At 39.6% G+C, this 19656-nt stretch overlaps 1 protein-coding gene across 3 annotated transcripts in view; it reads right to left on the bottom strand.

Annotated features, from left to right (window-relative positions):
• peak1 (pseudopodium-enriched atypical kinase 1) overlaps positions 1-19236 on the bottom strand; it is a 106545-nt gene extending 87309 nt beyond the window's left edge. The window contains exon 1 of one of the 3 annotated variants that reach the window (XM_066667900.1): positions 19106-19236. The gene's annotated coding sequence lies outside the window, so the exon portion shown is untranslated. Of the gene's footprint in view, positions 1-19052 lie in introns of all 3 variants that reach the window. The other 2 variants (XM_066667901.1, XM_066667902.1) reach the window with 2 other exon arrangements.
• Positions 19237-19656: the final 420 nt, after the last annotated feature.

Below are 19656 nucleotides of genomic sequence, written 5' to 3'. Positions count from 1 at the left end.
TCTGGTTTTTATTCTGAATATACTCAGGGGAGTCTGGCCTCAAGTCTCACTCTGTTCCCTTCTGTCTGCTGTAATGGTGTTCGCGCGCATGCATACACACACTCCTGTCCTCCTCCAGAGCAAGCTGTACTGTCACCAATCCAGGAGTTAAAATATCTCATATCTCAACACACACACACACACACACACACACACACACACAGACACAGACACAGCTCTTTGTGTGTCAGCCAAAATTTCACAGTGACCTTTATTGTCTTTGGAAAGTTGGAATGATTGGAAGAAACATTATTTCTGTTTGTTCTTTGATCTTTTAGTCTGTGTAACAGATGCAGCCTTATTGAATTCCTGTATTATATCCCTTTCCTAACATATCCAATCAGCTATGGCTCATCAGTTCACTTCCACTTCAGAAGTATGACTTGCACAAAAACAAACTTTACATTTTTAAAAATAAATTAAAACTTGCAGACCAAAAAAGAAGGAAAAATGAGATTTAGGCCAGAAGTGTGGGTGTGCCACTGAGTGACCTGCCGGAAAGAGCCTGGTTTAACAGAGACAGACAGAAAGCCAGAGCCAGGCCAACACAAACACTCCACTAATTCTGCTTTCAAAGCACAAAGACACACCGTCTCCATGGCGATTTAAGGGAAATTAGCTGTCACTGGGGGGTGTCAATAAATATCTACGATAGCAAACGTTCCTTCACATGAAGGAGAGCAGCACACAACCAGTCCAGAATCTACATGATGTCACTGTTTTCCTGCTATAAGAGAACGAACGGAAAAAGTGCCATACCAATGACATCACACACCGAGCAAACAACATCACTTTCTATATTTACACCTGATATTCCCTATGAGCAATGGAGAACTTTGGCAGGCCTGCTGCATTTCTCTCTCATTATCTGTCTCTTTGCTCTCTCTCCCATCTTTTCTGAGTTTTACTGATAGGCCAAATATTAGCAGCCTGCACTTGTATGACCAAAGCATAGAACTAGAGATGGAATAAAATAGCACTGTAGTCCCATCATGATAGTCCACTCACTAACCAATAATCAAGGTTCCAATATCTGTAGCCTGTGGATACTTATAGTAAATATACAGTAAATGACATTGGCATTAACATGAATATGATAAAAATAACAGCAGCAAAAGTAGAATTATAAACTCTAACTCTAAGGCCTTTCTACTCTTTTAAGCTTTATTTGGCTTTATTGGGTCCAAAGGAAGGCTCGTCACGGTGAATGCAGCCACCCGTGGAAATGGTCAATGTGTTTATGCCTGGCAGTAATTACAGTTTGGTAGACTCCCAAGCCCTTAACAGCAGTGCATGCCCACACGCGCACACACACACACACACACAACACCCAACCACTTCCCCCAATGAGGCCTACACCATAAATGCCACCCCTGAAGAGCCATTAGCACTGATCTGATGAGTTGAGAGCTGATAGGAGCTGATGCAGTGTGCAGCATCATCAGCCTGACTCGCTGCACTGAGATGATCTGCTTCGAAGGTTTAAGGAGAGCTGAATCATTACCTATGAAGAAAAAAAAAGTCTCTGAGTATTAATGGCATGTCAGCTCACGGAACACTGAAACCCCAGAGTAATAAATGTAGTGTAATTAGAACTATCTATCTAAGCTACGCTGTAGAAACCTTTGCACAGATGCACATAACCAAGCTAACACAGCATGAGCTTGATGTCAGGCATCATGAAGTGAATTCTGAGCAACAAGTGAAGATAAAAGTAATTACTGCGTGATCTCCACAGAGTGTTTCTGTAATCGTGACCTACATAGTTAATGAGGACACTTCAAAAGGACTGATTTTTTTCAGAAAAGCACAAATTTAGAGTTGGCCCGTGCTGTAACTTGCTCTGTTTCTTGATGACATTTAATCTGCTGTCCAGGATATTAGGCCACGGAACCCAGCATGATGCTGGGCAATTCACCCTGAAGGCTTCTCCTCCAGGGCTAAATAATCAGAGTAATCATTTGATGTCAGACTGACTTGAATTTTACACCAGTATTAATATGGCTGACATGGCAACATAGGCTAATAAAATCTGTCCAATACTTGCAGTTTTATACTGCTCACAACTCACGAAGAACTTATATCACTCCAAAAGACTTTAAAATAGTGCTGGGCGATAAATCGATACAGATTTGTGATACATTTTTTTGCTAAACGTGTTAAATATGTATATTAAATATGCTATAGTCTCCTGTTCACTGTGTTTTAGGGTGTACATGCATGGCATGGTGACCTCCAGTCAGAACCCAAGCACAGAACTCGTCTTGTCTGTCTTCGTACAAGGTGGATTTTTCTTCACTCAAAGTGTATTTTCATGTGAAATGTTTTCCAGTTTGCGTGGGCATTCTTCTTTGCCTGACGTGGTTTTTCCTCACACAAAATAATTTTCTCCGCTTGCAGATTTTAAATTGGACCCAACACTATAGATCAGGCTGCATCTCTTAAGCAAACATTTTTTGCAGGACCCACCGTGACCCTGAACTGGATAAACGGTTACAGACAATGAATGAATGAATGAGCAAAACTGAAAACATTTTAGCTTTCCCATTGCTCGAAGTATGGTTCTAAACCTTCTAATGGGTCAAGTGAAATATGCTTATAGTTCAGCACTTGGGAGAGTTAATTATTATTGTAAACTTGCCTTAATCTATCGTTTTACTCTTTCTGTTCTTTAAACGTTTAATGTGGTAATGCCCTAAGAACATTTTCACGACAAAAGACATAAATATCATTACTTTTTGTGGTAAGAAAATGTAATTGTTCCAGTAAAATCCTTCCTTGTGAATTTGAGTAAAGTGCGTGTGTGGTCATCACTATACAATATATAAAGTATATTAATGAACATTTCGTGCATTCAGTCTACATTTTTAGAAGGATATCCTTTGTCACAGTGTGACAAAATGTCAATATCGTGATAAATATCGAGATCGATAAATATTGAAATACTTATCATGATATTTTTGGCCATATTGCCCAGCTCTAGTATAAAGCATCCTTTAAAGCAGTACTAGTGTCACTGCAGCACTATAACTAAAATATCTATTTGCTAGATTGCTGAATAGATAAAAATAATTATTAAATAATAATAGGGCTGGCCCAGAATATTTGGCTATTCGTATATTTATTCATTGGGTAGGCGTTTTTCTTTTTTTTTATTTATTTATTTATTTATTTTTTTTATGGCTATAGATATAGGCAACGCTCAACTCCATGCACATTCAGACTCCACATTGGTTTATTAAAAAACATCAAAAAAAAAAAAAAAACTCCTAACACGCTACGACAACATAATTATAATGAGGCATAGCAAAGCTACAATTAATTTTGTCAGCTCTATACCATGAATTAGAGAACCTCCAAGAAGCTCTGATGAACTTGTGTATGTGTTGTGTATAACTCTGTGCTCTTATGGACATCCTGTATGCACGAGTACGAGCCGTGCAGCCTCAGGATATAAAAATGTGTGGCGGACGTTGATTTTCTGAACGACATCCCATTCCCTTACCTCAGCCTTGGAATATTCAAATATTTGCAGAAGCCCCAAAGCCCTAGAAATGGTATTCGGGCCAACCCTAGAAACTACAAGCCTGCAACATATACAAAAAGTGCCCATTTGTATTTCACAAATGGTCATTTGATGCATGTGGCTAGTGTGAAAAGAGTTTATTAACACAGGAGCACATGACACGCTGCACAGTGTGGTATGGCACAAAGCATCACGTCAAGCAGGACAGTTCCCAGGAGTGATGTAATGCTGGCTCACACTGACCAGGTCCTCTGAAAGCTAAAGGATACCTTTTTAGATAATTGGGCTCTGGTCGGTTTGAAGATTCTTTAGACAGAGCAGGAATTCTACTGTATCACACGGCTGGAGCAGAGCCAAGGGAACAGCATCAGACATGCCTTACACATTCCACCATCAGTAACACACACACACACCTAAAAACACGAAGCCCCACCTGTTCAGCCAAATATGGAAACCTGAGTCAGAGCACACTACTGTGTGTTGTAAAAGTGCCAGGACCATCACCACCCCACCCCCAGCACTCCTCGCTCTCTCACTCTATCATACACACAAACAAATGTACCCAATGCCAGAATCCTGGTGAGGCATCCGAAAGGCCACACAATGAAGCTCCTCTACTTCCTGTTGGGATCTGCAGCTTTCTGAATCAGCATTCTACCTCCTCACAGGGTGAGAGGACAAAACACAGTTCTGAAATGTAATAAAAGTCTGAATCTGTTAAATGTGTTGGAGCGTTCCAGCCTGTTAAAAGCATAAATGATAAATAAATTCATCATTCTGTGACTACTGCCATGTGTTTTGTATCTTACTGATTTTCTCTGAAATTTGAAGCTTACTTAATCACTTAAGCCACAAAAAAGAAAAAGAAAGACGTGTATTTATTACACACCATTAGCCTCCAGCTCAGCATGTGCTCCCCTATTAGTAGCCACATAAACACCATTTCAAAAGATACTAATACATGTAGCAAAAGTAGAAGGAAAACCACAGCATGACAAATCATATTCAACAGGGTCCACTGTTCGGTAATTGTAATGTCAAAGATGTGACTTTGTGTTCGAGTGACAAACCACAACCATGGCAGGACACACCACAAACACAAAGTCTGTCCAAATCTTGTCTAAATGGAGTCATGTTCCCCCACCCTCACCTCAACTTACTCCCTGCAGCCCACCGCTGTTGCCGTGCCAACCGTGGCCACATGCCCACAACTGCACATGACCTGTTAACCACCTACACACTAGCCCACACCAACTCGCAAACACGCGCCCCCTCGGCATGTCCACTCCCATTACACAACACTTACTTATTATATACCATTCTCAGACAAGGACGTCACGCCGTCACTCCAACACACACACACACACACACACACCTCGGCCAACAGCACAGAGCCTGCTGCCAAACAGACCCCAACAAAGATCACCTGTATGAGCCATGTTCATGTTGACAGATCATAAAAACCATAACCTGTACTCCATCACATTTTCATGGGTCTGTCAGCTAAAACCAACAACTTAAATGATCTCAAACTAAAATAGAGATAAATATAGATAAGGAAAAACCCAATTGTGTAACAAATCTATCAACAAATTTGTTCAAAAGCCTTAATAGGTTATGCCATTAAATACATGGTTAAATGGTTCCAATTATTATATGCAATACATTAACTGAACATTGAACAGTGGTAAGCTCTTTGCTACTGAATTACATAACAGCCTTCTATAGCGATTAGGCCATGCTGACCTTCACCATTCTACAAAAAGCCCTCTGCGTTTTCTGAAGTATCAAAAATCTAGAGAGAGAGAAATATTCTCTGGGGACTTTAATTCTCTTACACTAATTATCCTGCTGCCTCCTACTACAAACAACTCTATCAGTACTGCTCAATTCATTGCTTCACTACCTAGTGTCTGCCTGTGTGCGGTCAAGAGATCAAAAGCATTCTTGAATAATTGCAATATAAATGTCTCTCTAATGTATCAGCTCTGGTCAATAAACATTAGTGTGGCACCAATCTCCTGGAATTCCCTGTGGAACCAAGCCTTCACACCAGTGTTCACTGGGACTGGGCACAGTGCGAGAGTGTAGTAAAACAGTTCATGCGAGAGTGATCAGCAGGCGCACACAGACAGAGAGAGAGAGAGAGAGAGAGAGAGAGAGAGAGACCCAAAGAAGAGCTAAATTTAGTGTGTGTCTCTGTGGCTGGTGTGCTCGGGGCAGGAAGGGTCTGGGACCGCTGCTAAACGACAGCAAACGCACAGCCTTCTGCTGTTCGGTTTCACTCTCACAACAAGCTCTGTGGCCTGTTCTGAACTTCAATATGTGCCTTTCAGATTTTTTTTTTTATTGGTTAGTTTATACCACTCAGTGTGTGTAATGTTTGAACAACAGCAGGTGATTCATGTCTGCGTTGCCCTGCTTTCTCATCCTGACCAATGTCCTCAAAGATCAACATTAAAACCACACGTTTCATATCAGTCATAAGAGTTCTACCAGCAGGAAACCCTCCTCCTCTCCACAGTCTGCCTATTACTAGAAAGTTGTCAGAACCAGATGCTTCAAGAAGAAAAACATTTTAAAAATTGGGTTTTTTCTGAATATGAAGGTTGTAGTAAAAGGCCGCTGTTGGCTCAGGATGAGCAGGAATGTTGTATTTTTCTGCTGCTGCTGCTATGGTAATCCCTGCCGGGAACAGTTAAAGTGGAAGAATGTGAGGGGGAAAAAAATTTAAAAAATAAAATCACAAACACAGAAAAGGGGGGAGTAACTTTGTGAACCTGCTATAGCAATCAGATTCAACTCTCACATGGCTAAAACAGATACAGCACACATTTCACAATTTAAAGGCAAAAGAACAGACAGTTTAGGCTTCAAGATTTCTTAAACAGCTTTAGCTATGCAACATACTTTGTTTAAATGTCGTGTGGCATTAGAAACCACATAAGCATGTCTATTTGAGATTACTTAACAACTCAACACAGCCTGAGGAAAGTGTGTGATGACTGTCATGCAGTTGGCGTGAAGCTAAGTGGTGAGATATGAGCATGTATCATTTGTTGTCTACTTGTTAGCTTCACAGCTTCAGTGAGAAAGCTACAAAACACAACCATTAAGTACTAAACACACATTGTATATACACCAATCTAACTATATTAAGCTGAAATTAAATGTCGAAATGTTTCTTTTTTTTCCCAAAAAAGTGAAACAAAACTGCATATCCCAGTCCACGCATAATTTAAAACTATATCCACCATGCAAGAAAACTAAATGTGAAGCCATTTTGGTGTATTCCTTTCCACAAAAAGGGTGATTCTACAGGCTGCTTCGACTGGTCCTTGATCACGCATGTCCACTAAGCCTAAAATTTTCACCATCAAAGATGCCATTTTACATAGGTGATTCTCTAATAGACACTAAAAAACACTGTATTTAAATGACATCAATTCTAGGCTATACTTTGCTATTATAGTTCTATACTTGTGACTGACACTTCAATGACTGTTACAAGCTTCTGCTATAAATATTTGATGAAGTTCTTAAGCAATGCCTACATTCACTGCCATTTATTTGATACAGATTATTTTAAATGAAGCTAACATAAACAAAAGCTACTTTCAATCCATTTGTTCATCTCTGTGTAACGACATGCCCTAGTTGCTACATTACCATGAATCTGTAATTATATTTAGTTTTAGGGTAGAAAAAAAAAATCTAACAAACATGAATGGTCTCTCTATATTGTGATGTGGCAGACACCTTACAAGGCCCACACCCCAACTCTACACATACTTTGTGAAAGGCAACAAGAACAGTGGTCATACACAAACAACACTCAGAAAATTACCTGTTCATTTCAGTGGAATGAATGACATAAGTGAAACACATCATATAATATCTAAAGGTATTATTACTTTTTTACACTTCACCATTACATTTAATATGGCATATAACTGGAGGGTGACAAAACAAAAATAAATAAAAAAAAACAGTACGTATTTCTTTCTTTGCATAAAGTTCATGACTCAGGAGTTAACCACTGAGATGTTTTACAAACATTACTATCAAAAGCTCTCAGAAAGGCAGTCAGATAGTGTTATTTGGCAAGTGAGCGTGTGTATGTACGTGTGTCTCTTTCTATGGCCTTAGGTCTATACTTAAAACTGAGTGTGTGAGTGGGTGAAGGTCTGGTGTGGGAGACACATATCACATACCAAACACCTAAGGCCAAATCTTCCCACAGTACGACAACGGCTTCCCTGAATATGTTCCTCTTCCTTTGAGTACTCCAGCCTGCCAATGCTTCTCACGCCATCTACGTTACATGTTGTGAGTGAGTGTGAGGCAAGTGATTTATCTGACTGTTGTGTCTATTCTTACCCTGTTTCTCACAGCACTGTGATTTCTGTAAGGTTTCCAAACAGAGCACCTGGCATTTCACAAGCACAAATTACCACTTTCCACATTCAAGGAACTGTATGGAACAATGACTCATGTTCTGTATATGTACGTCATATGGTATAAGTAGAAAACTATATTGCATGCTACAATTTATAGTGTGTATCAGCACTATTTATTATTTTAACCAAGTCAGGTTGATTTAGATTTTACAATTTATGAATGTTTATGTACCCGCACTGAAATCACCTTTACTTTCAGAACACTGGAAAGGATAAGAGAAGGTGGGCTACTATTCTGTCAAAATGGAAGTGTGTGTTTTCAGTACTTGTTAAGGATGTAAAGGTACACTCATCCCAAGATCTGATTAAAAAAGAAAACAGAATATACAAATATGAAGTCTATATGATGCTTCTATACAGCTTACTAATGACACAAGAGCTGGAATGCAGATCTGGAGTGAATTAGTGACTGGTGCTGATCATTTACAAATGCTGGTGCTCGAACAATGCAGTTGTATTAGATGACATCTTTAACAGAAATCCTACTCCCTGCCATTCATTGTCACATTCTGCTCGTGTTATCATGGTATTGTGATGCACTGTTACACTCTCAGACGAATGTGTCAGTTTGAAAACAAAGTGTGTTCAGCAATATGTGTCTGATAAAAATAGGCCTGGTACCTTTACAAATCGGGATCATTTCAAATGGGTTAAATCAGCATAAATCTATATTTGTTATAAACTAGTCTCATCATGTTGAATCTTAATCAACAGTGCTGTGTTCTTCCTTAAAAGAGACTCTACAAGAAAGCCAGCACACAAAGGCAAAAAAGCAATAATGGTTTGCAGACCTGTGAGAGAGCCGTATGATTTACACTGAGGACAGGTGAGAAGGCTGAGAAAGTTCCTCTTTCGCTCTCTCTCTCGCTCTTTGTAGGTCAGTTTTAATGTCCGACTGTCACATTAAACTAGCTGCACTGAATCTCTTAAAGGCAACGTACACAATTCTGGAGAACTACATTTTTTCACAGTAAAACAAACTCCCACTGTTTGTGTTAATTCAGAAGCTTTGCATCTTTAAAGGTGGAGCGGCATATTTGCATAAGAAACAATTTTGTTTGTATGTGGCTGAAGTTGAACTTGTCTGTAAGGTTTTATCCACTGTTTTAAATACCACAGAAGCACATTTGTAACTTGAGCGGTTCGGTTTTGTAGCACATCCAGTACTGATCGACAGATATGGGTTTTTTGATTGCCGATGCCGATATTTAGACAGCAGTAGTGGCCGATGGCAATTATATGTAAATCCGATATTCCCATTCCTCAGGCAGTGAATAAATTAGAGGCATTATCATGATTTATTTTTACAGAAAACCCTTCAAATTTGTAAAAGAAACCAGTTACAGGTCCTGAAATATATATGAAGTGGTCAAAAGCTTATGAAAACCACAAAAAAATGTAGGCGCTTGTATTATTTTTGAAAAAAATAAAATGTTAGTGACTATAAATTGTTGAGTTCACGAGTCCCATTACGTTCTTCTTTTTAAACTTGTGTCTCCAGGGGTCTACTTTCATCAGGTAAAATTTGGAGTTGATACCTCATACTGATTTGAAGTTATTCAAGCTGGAGCAGTGTCTCTTTAGACCCCAAGCTCTCCATAAGGAAAATGATTACTTTTACTGCAAAAATACAGTGTATATATCTTGTCTAGACCTAATGTCAACATTCTTTACTTTCTCCTGTACCTCACCAAGTGGCCATTTACCCCTCACCAAACAGTAAAAACCCTTAGTTATGGTGCGTTTTATTCTGATGTTTACACTTGTTTCTCACAGAGTACAGTGTTCCTTTAAATGACTGACGTGTTAAAAGGCGAGAGCTGCACTCTGATTGGCTGTAGAGCAAGGCAACCTCCCCGACACCCCTGCTGCATTTAAATGTCCTCAGTGGGGGAAATGTAACTAGTAAAAGACATCTAAGCTTTAAAACGTTTATAGACTTGATTATTGTTTGTGGAGCTTGTGGCTGTCAAACAGAACCGTTTGAGTCTCTCTCGCTGAGTCTGGGTCTGTTAGGCGCTGAAAACATATTTGCTCTGCTGCGTGTTTGTCCCGCCTCCTTGGGTGCACATCACCATAACTCTGCTCCTGAGTGGTCTACAGACTTGATTGCCATGTCATTGGAAAGCTGAGAGCCTATGCAGAAGTAGGTGTGACCTGCAGCCACGGGGATCATATTTTAATTATTTTTTGAAAATGTGTACTATTTTTTTGGCCAGTATTCTTGACACAAACATGAGGATTACTCACGAACCGTTTAATATAGAGACTCAGATTTAGTCTCGTTTTGAAGGGTAAGGTAAGGTAAGGTAAGGTAAGCGATGCTAACTTGTTGGCTCTTCAGGCTTCGAGAAGCAATGGTTTTGTCATTGATGAGGAAGAAACCTGAAGTCTGGAATATCTTATTTTTTCAGCTTTAATTCCTTATTCCTACATTTTAGTGTATATCCTCATGATCCTGAGAGTCCGCCCGTTCGATTGGTTTATGATATGTACACATTACTTAAATATGGCGCCGTGAAAAATCTGAAAATCTGTACTGTCGCTAATATTTTTTCATAACACTTTCCAACAACAGCAAAAATACTTATTAATCAAATGAGATTACATATATCATGATTAAATCAATGACAATCAGTCACTTTAAGCTTTAATTTGGTACACTGACTGTCGACTTTGGACCTGTAGTACTTGAGATACACTGACGGATGAGTGATTTTTTTATAGGTGCCGCCGACCAATGAGTGAAATAAGAGGCTAAATTACACTGGTTTTCTAGGTTACAACTATCATCTCAGTCGTTTATGATGCAGATTATTGAGTGTATGTTACAAAGAGCAGCCAGTAACAAATAATGAGAGCTAAAGAAGAGAAAATAATTCATACCTTTTTCTCTGATGAGACGGCATGCAGCTACAGGTTGGAGGCTTGTACTCCTGTACTTGTGCTCAATGATGTCTGCCTGTAAGATGGCAAAATGGACGCAAGGTGTGCTCTAACAGCCAGAATGTCAGAGCTGCCCACAGGATTGCCTGTGTGCCTTGTGTAAATATCGGCCTCTTGTGCTAATATATCGGCTGATGCAGATTATATAAAAAAATATTATTAAAAAAAAAATGCCAAAAATCGGCCCAATTAATCGGCTGGCCAATATATCGGTCGATCACTAACATCCAGTATTGACATGTTTCCACTGCATGGAACCTACACGACTCTACTTGACTCGGCATGGCTCTTTTGCTATTCCACTGGCCAAATCTGGTCCCTGGAACCAGGTAAAATTTCGGTCCCAGCTCTCTCTGTGTTCAGACTGTGCTGAGTAGGTACTAAACTGTGATGTGTAAACCCTGCAGAGTGCTGATTGGCCAGAGAGACATGTCCATTTCCACAAAATGCAGAGCTCATTTAAATCCAGAACAAACCACCACCTGTAAAATCTCTTAAGTTACAGCAGCTTTCACATTTATTTTTACTGGACTCAACGACAGCTCATAACTTCACCTTGTGGTGTTTTGAAGAGGTTTATATGCTTCGTGGGCTGATGGCAGACAAGAAAGTCCAGTGAAAGCCGAACATGCAACAAGGAAAACTGATCTGTGAACAGGGGCACGGAGCGGTGTTCAGTCCAAAAAACTGAAACAGCAAGTGAATATGATGAGAAAACAGCACCTAACTTTACTGCTGTCGTTGTTGTGGTTTTCAAAGCCAGTGATTCCTGTTAGAGATGGGGTTTTGCGACGTCAACGGCACCATTTTGCGGGGGGGGGGGTCTACTTTCATGAAGTCAGTGGTCTCCTTAATTTGGGATCAGTTTTACCATAAGTAATTTGTAACAGCAAAAATAAGTCGATATTACCCAACTATGGAGCAGGAAAAGGAACATTGACATCTCTTTTCTTGCTTTTCAACATTCTGAAGCCTCTCCACTGGCTTCACTTTCAGATGCCATTTCTCGGCTGTGTCAGTGACTCACAGAGTAAACCCCTGAGCCATTTTGGACTGAGACCCTTAGTATTTTCCCCTAGTTACTGAGCCAATGCTGCATATAAACACTAGAGCTTTTTCCAGCATGCAAAAAGATCAGAGAGCTAGCAAACGGTAAGCAAAGATTCTCTGAATTTTATAAAAAATGTTTTGGATTAAAATCACACTATGTCAACATGCAAATATTTTAAGGACTGTGTACCACATACTCACCAACAGTTTGGCATCAATAAAAGCACCATCAAGCAGTTTGTTTGTTCCTTTCCTTTGCAGAACAGATAGTCACCCTTTAAAGAGGGCATCTACAATTACAGGGAAATGCTGTTCTCTGGTTTGTTCACGTTCAGAAGCTCCACACCTTTTAAGGAATCGTGTGAATCAGGAATAAAAATGACTGTTGTTTGTACGTGGCAGAACTTAACTAAGTTTTTATTCACTGTTTGAATAACCACAGAAACTCATTTGTACCTTGACATGCTTAGTTTTGTAGCACATTTGGTAATGCAGTTAGCTGTCTCCCAAATTTATAGACATTATAGAGAAAGAGCAAGTGAGCGAGAGAAAGAGACTAGCATTTTGGACCAAGGCACTATGCTTTTGAGCCATTTACAGACAAAGGCTTCATAAACACAAAGTTTCAAGCACACAAACAGACTGGAAAGAAGCAAACGGTGAGGAAAAATCTTCAGAATTTTATAAAAGTGTTTTTTTTTTTTTTTGCCCTTTAGCAACTTACAAAAGTTCCAAATGAAAAAGCAGTTATAGGTGTTCATATGGGTAATATTCTTATATTTAACTCATTATTTAAATGGATTACCCACCTCATTTAATTGTATAGAAAATATATTCTGAATGGCCTAATAGTACTAGCACTATCTGATTGTGGTCTATACAGGAGCATGTATTATTCTTATTATTATTCTTATTAGCTGGATTATTAATTAATTATCACCCTGCATTTAAATGTGGCACATGATGAGGAATGTGAACACACACAACACACCACACCACAATTTTAACCACATCTGAAAAAGTAGAACGTACAATCTGTTGCTGTTGAGCTGAAAGGCGACACTTCTAAGTGAAAAGAAGACAAAATAGGCACAAGTTCAATACCTCAGCCAGAATCTACAGCCTATTTGCCAGGAAAAAAGATAAAGTGATTTTCTAGAACTCTTACATAAAGTCAACTGAAAATATGCCCTAGTTTCTTTTTAACAATAATTAGAGATGACTACGTTGCCAAACTGCTTTTTTATAAACTTCAGAGAGGTATGCAGGGGAGGACAAATTCACACCGCTCTCCCAAATACCATTATATGCGTACTGATCCATTACATCTATTGTGTGTCTTCAGAGAATGAAAGTCACAGGAGAACCAATTTTGGTCCAAGCTTTACAACATGGAATGAGTCACAGGCTGTACACACAAACAGCCACTGAAAAGTACAATGAGGAAAGCAGGCATTCATTGCTCATTATTTTAGGATTAGATGTTTTTTTACACTGCACCAGAGAGAGTAAGAGAGAGAGTAAAAGAGAGAGAGACTCACCAGGAATAGCAAGGCCCTATTACATTAATCAAAGTACCACACTTATTTTAAGGCACCATTAAACACAATCATAATCTTCTTGATTTTCCCTTTACCAAGGATGAATAATTTCAGTGACAACAGTAATGTGCTGAAGATCAATTATTCAGAAATGTTCATCAGTTTTTAATTGATCACAATGTCTGGTCAGGAGATAATGAAAATTGCTCTTGTCTATTTTGGTCTGTTACTACTGCTCACTTGATTGCATTCCCCAGTGCACTGAGGAACATTCATAATGATGTTCTAGTGTTCTAAGGCAAATAAACAGATGCAAATGAACATCTCTCGTGCTCCCAGTTTCTGGGAATAGCTTTAGCTCTCTTGGATCACATTACCATGCTGAGCACTGTGTTGAGCTTGTAAAATCAATGAGCTACTGTGGAATCAGGCATTTATCTAGACTGCTTAATGGGCAAGAATGTGCCTAAATATGTATGTGGCCAGGATATTACATTTAAACCCATGGGTCAGAACAATGGACAACATAAAATAATCACAAATTCTATTCTTCTACAGCAATTATGCCATATATCCAGAGTACTCTTCCATCAGATTATCTTTTAATAATAACAAGAATAATACACAAGATTATTCCAGATCATGGGACTTTTCCATATTAATGTCCTTTGGAATCTCCCATTTGTTGAAGGACCTCTGACATAAAAACACAGTGTTAACAGAGGTATCCAATGACTGGGATAGAATTGCAGCTTATTGGAGCTAAGAGGAAGTGCAGTGGTTTTAGATTCCTCTTCCTCAGAGACTGATGGACTGACTCCTTGTTCTGAGGATGAAGCAAATGCTTAAGCTTCTCCTTACAGCATGCTGATGAACTTACTGTTCAGACAACCAGGAGCAGCCCTGAGAACACTTCTGAAGGTGTCGACGCAAGTCTAAAAGCTGATACTCTATATTGTATTAAGGTACTCTTCATATTTCTTTCTTCATATTTTACATTCTTTCCGTATTCTTCCCTCAGAGACAAACGGAATAAAATACTGTCATGTTTTTATTTTCCCTAAAATGCAACAGAAGTATTCCAGAATAAGCCATTCAGTTAAACCATAGTTTACAGTACATTTTGCATTGGTAATGACAAAATTCAAATCTTGTAAAGAATTGCTGCTACCACACTAATTCGACCACCATAGTAGACTTAATTCATGATGAATGCAGAGGATTACAATGATCAGGACCTATTTAGCATTAATTAATTAATTAATTAAGATGCCTGAGCTCTGCTTCCTCTGATCATGCTGCTGTTGACCAGGACCGGAAATACAGCTCTTAATCAGTTCCTTTCAGCCTGAGGCCTTTCTCTCTTTTACAACTGAATCCATTTCCCTCTTGAAAGGACCAAAAAATTGCATCAGCATATGCCTTGTATTGTGCATTTGGCACAGCAAAAATGAGCTTATCACTTCAAGCTGCTTCAGGGTTTCAAGATTTAAAGGTCTGTATGAAATTAGATTGCTTAGTACTTTCATTTAATTCCAGAATTAAACTTTTAAAATTTACAGCGATTCTCTGGACAATTTACATAAAAATGTGTTTAAGTAATGTGTTCAGGCTTCACTATTCAATATATTTCCAAATTTAACAGCATTAAAGGACTATATCTAAGACTTAAAACTTCAATTATTTAATATTTGAATTATTAGAATTCAAATATTCTTTTTATCAAATTAAGAGAAGGCATCCTCAACATCTGACAACTCTCTGGCCTGTTTGGCCAGTGGAAAAAGCTGCAACGTTTGTACTGAACAGAGGCTTCTTAAAAGGGAAAGAAACAAAGCATCTCAATCCAGAATGTTTCAGGTTTTCACTTAATGCATTGCTGGCTGAGCCACGGCCCAAAAACCTTATCTAGAGGTGTTTAGACGGTGTGTAGACATCCAAACGTTTGTTTTGCTGTTTTCCAGAATTCAGATGCCTATGTGCTTCACTTGTAACTGGAGGCTTCCTCTAGAGAGCAGACCAGAGAAAGACACAGGTCTCACAGCCCAGAGCCAATTTTCTTCAAAATTCCACCATTTTCCTGCTGGTTATTGCCAGCACTGCCCCTATCGTTGCTGCATGTACTGCACCTCGTGTACGTGTAACAATTTCTGAGGACCTGCACAATGGATGTGTCAAACAGACACAGAATATGCAACGCAACCATCATGCTTACACCAATTCAAAGTATATCAAGTATATTTCTAGCATATGAGCAACACAGTCAAGATGCTCCAGATCAATCTATACAATTTTTGAACAGTGCAGAAACTAGACAAAGAAGGCCTGTATACAGATTTCAGGGATAAAGACACTCAATGAGATACATAGCTTTTGATTGACTGCTGATGTTCTTCTGATTAAAGTGGAGATGTACAAATTGTAGTGAATTACTGAGGCTTTCAAAAACACTATTTGGACATACAGCTCGTGTATTCATGTGACATATGAGGCCCAGCTCACTCATTGCCTTGCTTTTGCGCGCACTCTCTCTTACACACACACACACACACACACACACACACCCTTTGCAGGCCCCTGGGTCACACCTGTTCTGCGGCTCTGAGTTTTGAGAGAGGGGCAGAGGGTGCAGGAAGGGCAGGGAAAGTTCAAACAGCCTGGTGTCAGATAACAATCCACTTACATGATCACAACCAGCCGAACCAAACTGTGCACCACAACAAAACAATCCTGTCTTTGTTAGTAAACTACTGCAAACACAGCAATTACATCAATAATTACAGTGTTTAATGTGTCACAATAAGTTCACCCTTCAGGATCACCCAAACACCATCAGCCCAATCTTACAGGAAATACGTACCTACATGGATATGGCAAATTCTGCTCAGTTGTCAATATCAATTTTTTACAAACACTAGCCTAAAAGGAACAGCTGCACATGAGACCATGGAAACAATATCCAATGCCAAATTGGGCTGTACCCGCCTTTCCCTGCAGCATTGAGAAACTGATTCTCTGGAATGATGGAGCTCCATTCAATACCTTTGTGATGACCTGAAGTGGTGTTTGTGATCCAGAACTAATCATCCAAACCAGATCTTAACAACGTACTCCTGCCTGCATGAAACGCTCACTGAAATGTTCCAACACATGGTCTAAAACCTCCTTCAATCATAAATAATCGTTTTTTTAAGCCTATTATTGTAATTATACACAGGACAAGATTAGAGCTTCACATAGTGCCCAGCTGAGAACATTTCGGATATCATCTATCAATTAACATTTAAAAGAAACAGTATCTTACACCTAACCACCATTAATACTGAGGCTGTTTATGATCCAATAGTATCCTACACCTAAACATCAATGTTACTCATTGTGCACGGCCCATTCCCTTCGCCAGCACTCAAAATACCAACTACATCTATGGAAACGAATATAAGATTAATCTAGATTCAAATTACCGTGAAATGTGAGACTTATTTCTGAGGATAACAAATGCAGTAAATTAGACATAATGCAGACATTTTCACAAGACCAACTACTGATGGGCAGTATCCACATATTTCATACCGACATATGGTCTCAGTGTTACGTGGGGAGAGTGTACTGAGCACCAAGTCGAGTGAATGGTTTTCTGAGTGTCTGTGCTGTGCAGTTTAGCTCAGCACAGCCCAACAGTGTACACCAACACACGTGTTGAAGATTAAAAAAAATTCAGGGACTGGTTTTGGAGGAAGAGAAAGAGGGGAGGAAAAAAAAAAGTGAACTAAGGTGGTTTTACAGTTTAGAAGCAGAGCTGGCGCTAACAGGCACCTTAGCTCACCACAGCACATAATTTTTCAGCAAACTGAGGCTCAAAACACACATAATTAGAGAATAAAGCCTCATACCTGTGAGCATAAAGTCAAGTGAAGGGTCCTCTGAGTATTTTGTCTGTTTTCATCCTTCTTTCTCTTTTAACCCAAGCTCAGCCCTAAACTCCCAACTGCAGTGGGCTACTGGGCTTGATATTCTCCACTCGTTTTCAGATTGACCTCCAATCAGTGAGCTCCCACAGTGCCCCCTCCCTGTAGTTCACTTAAATGCACAAAAATGTTTGGCCATGTCCTTAAAGACACAGAACAGAAATTTGACACAGCACATACACCCTCTCATTTTGAGATACCGTCCACATTTTTAAATACCATGGTATATGGTATTATTGTTATACCGCCCAACACCACCAGAACATTTCTCTCTACTGAAGTACAATAGAGACACCATCAAATACCAGTCAGCTCTGAACATCATTCCAATGCTGATTTTGTCAGTACTCCTATACGCACCCTAAATTAAACAATGGTTTCTTGATATCATGGTTGAGCAGGTATATCCCTTTCTATAACATGGTAATGATGCTATTAATCTTACCTGTCATAACACATCCACTTACATCATGACTCAGCAGGTAAACTACCAGCCGAAGGTGATGTTTTTCCACACAGTCAACAGCACGATTTGGCTTTTTCCGAGATATGCCTGCAATTTTATTGATGGCCAGGTTTGGAGTGCAGGCTTAAATTTTTCTGATATGTTCCCTCTTGAAGAGCAACAGCTTCAGGGAGCAGACATAACCACCAAATAACCACGGCCTCTCAACAGCTCCTCTGTGCAGCTGACAGGTTCTCTGTTCTGATTACAAACAAAGACAACCATACACAGAATAACACAATGCCACAATAAGGATGACATTGTGATGAGATGTGTTATTCACACTGCAGAAAAGAAGGTAATGCAAAGGAATCTGATTTGACAGAGATGAAAATGAACAGAAATTGATGGAAAACAGCACAGCTACATTAATGTTACAATATCTCTCTTTTAGACTTAGTGCAGCTATATAGCACTCTCCTCAGAGAACTTTCATTAAGACTAGTGTGAATAGGTTAACAGAGCCTTGTCTGTTAGTTGTTTAGAGAAGAATGGTCCCAGCTGATTTGCCATGATGTTCTCTAAAGGCCATCCAAATGTTAGGCCTGATACGCGACTAAAAACAACAGCAATTCTGAGACACCCACTTCAGCCCCCTCGTGTAGCTCTCTACAACTCCTCAACGGCAACACGCATCTGCCACGTTTGAAACTGAAAAAGCTGCAGTTTAAAAGTAGTTTTCAGAGTCTCTCTTTCTCTGTGTGGGTCTCCATGACAAGTAGAAAGACGGTGAGTCTTATTAACTCTTTCCTACGCCACATTTCACTCACCTCACTCTCAGCTAACGTTAGACTACCCACAACAGCACGACGTCTTCAGGCTCAAGTTTGAAGAAGGCTGGAGGGCTTGGACACAGAGTCACAAATGTCGACAGACTACAGCCGTTCCCACTCACATTTAAAAAGAGATACACACAAACACAGAGACTCAGAAACCTACACAACCAGAGACACTGGTCAGCTCGGTGTTGACAACACGCATAAACTTCTGCTCAGAACGAGGGAGAAGATTTCATACCGCTCAGAGTTGGAGTAACCCAACAACTTTTCCGCCCCTCGCCCTCCTCTCACCGTTAGCTCCGGGTGTCTCTGCCCATTGCTTCCCGTTTTCTCTCTGTGTCTCTTCTTCCCTCTCCGTCGCCGTGAATCTCAGCGCCGAACCGAGCCGTGGTTCACACCGTTAAACTCACAACTAACAGCTCTCTGCCTTCGGCAACGTCTCTCTAGCTCTCTCACTCTCTCACTCACTCGCGCGGGAGCGCGCATACGTAGCCGAGGCAGGGCGGTCTCGCGGCGCGATTCATGCTTCATGCAGGAATGTCGGGAGCGCGCATGATTCGGGAATCGAGATTGCATATGCTGTTGTTTATTTGATTTGTTTATGTAGATTTAAGTCAATATCTCTAAATATATAATGTCAGAATTGATATATGTGTGAATAAATCTGAAATCAAAACTGATCTTTCATATTTTATGAATTCATAATAAGAGACTTCTAAACAATGTAAAGACTTTAAACGTCTTTTGAATTTAGAAGATGACAGCGTTAATCAGCACAAAAATTCTAAAACATATTTCCCTGTGTTCTGAGTTAAGGACAAGTTTCAGTCTGTTTGAAATTA

Source organism: Hoplias malabaricus, chromosome 4 (genome assembly GCF_029633855.1).
Source record: "Hoplias malabaricus isolate fHopMal1 chromosome 4, fHopMal1.hap1, whole genome shotgun sequence".
NCBI classification, from domain to species: Eukaryota; Metazoa; Chordata; class Actinopteri; order Characiformes; family Erythrinidae; genus Hoplias; species Hoplias malabaricus.
This window is presented reverse-complemented; position numbering and strand designations above follow the sequence as displayed.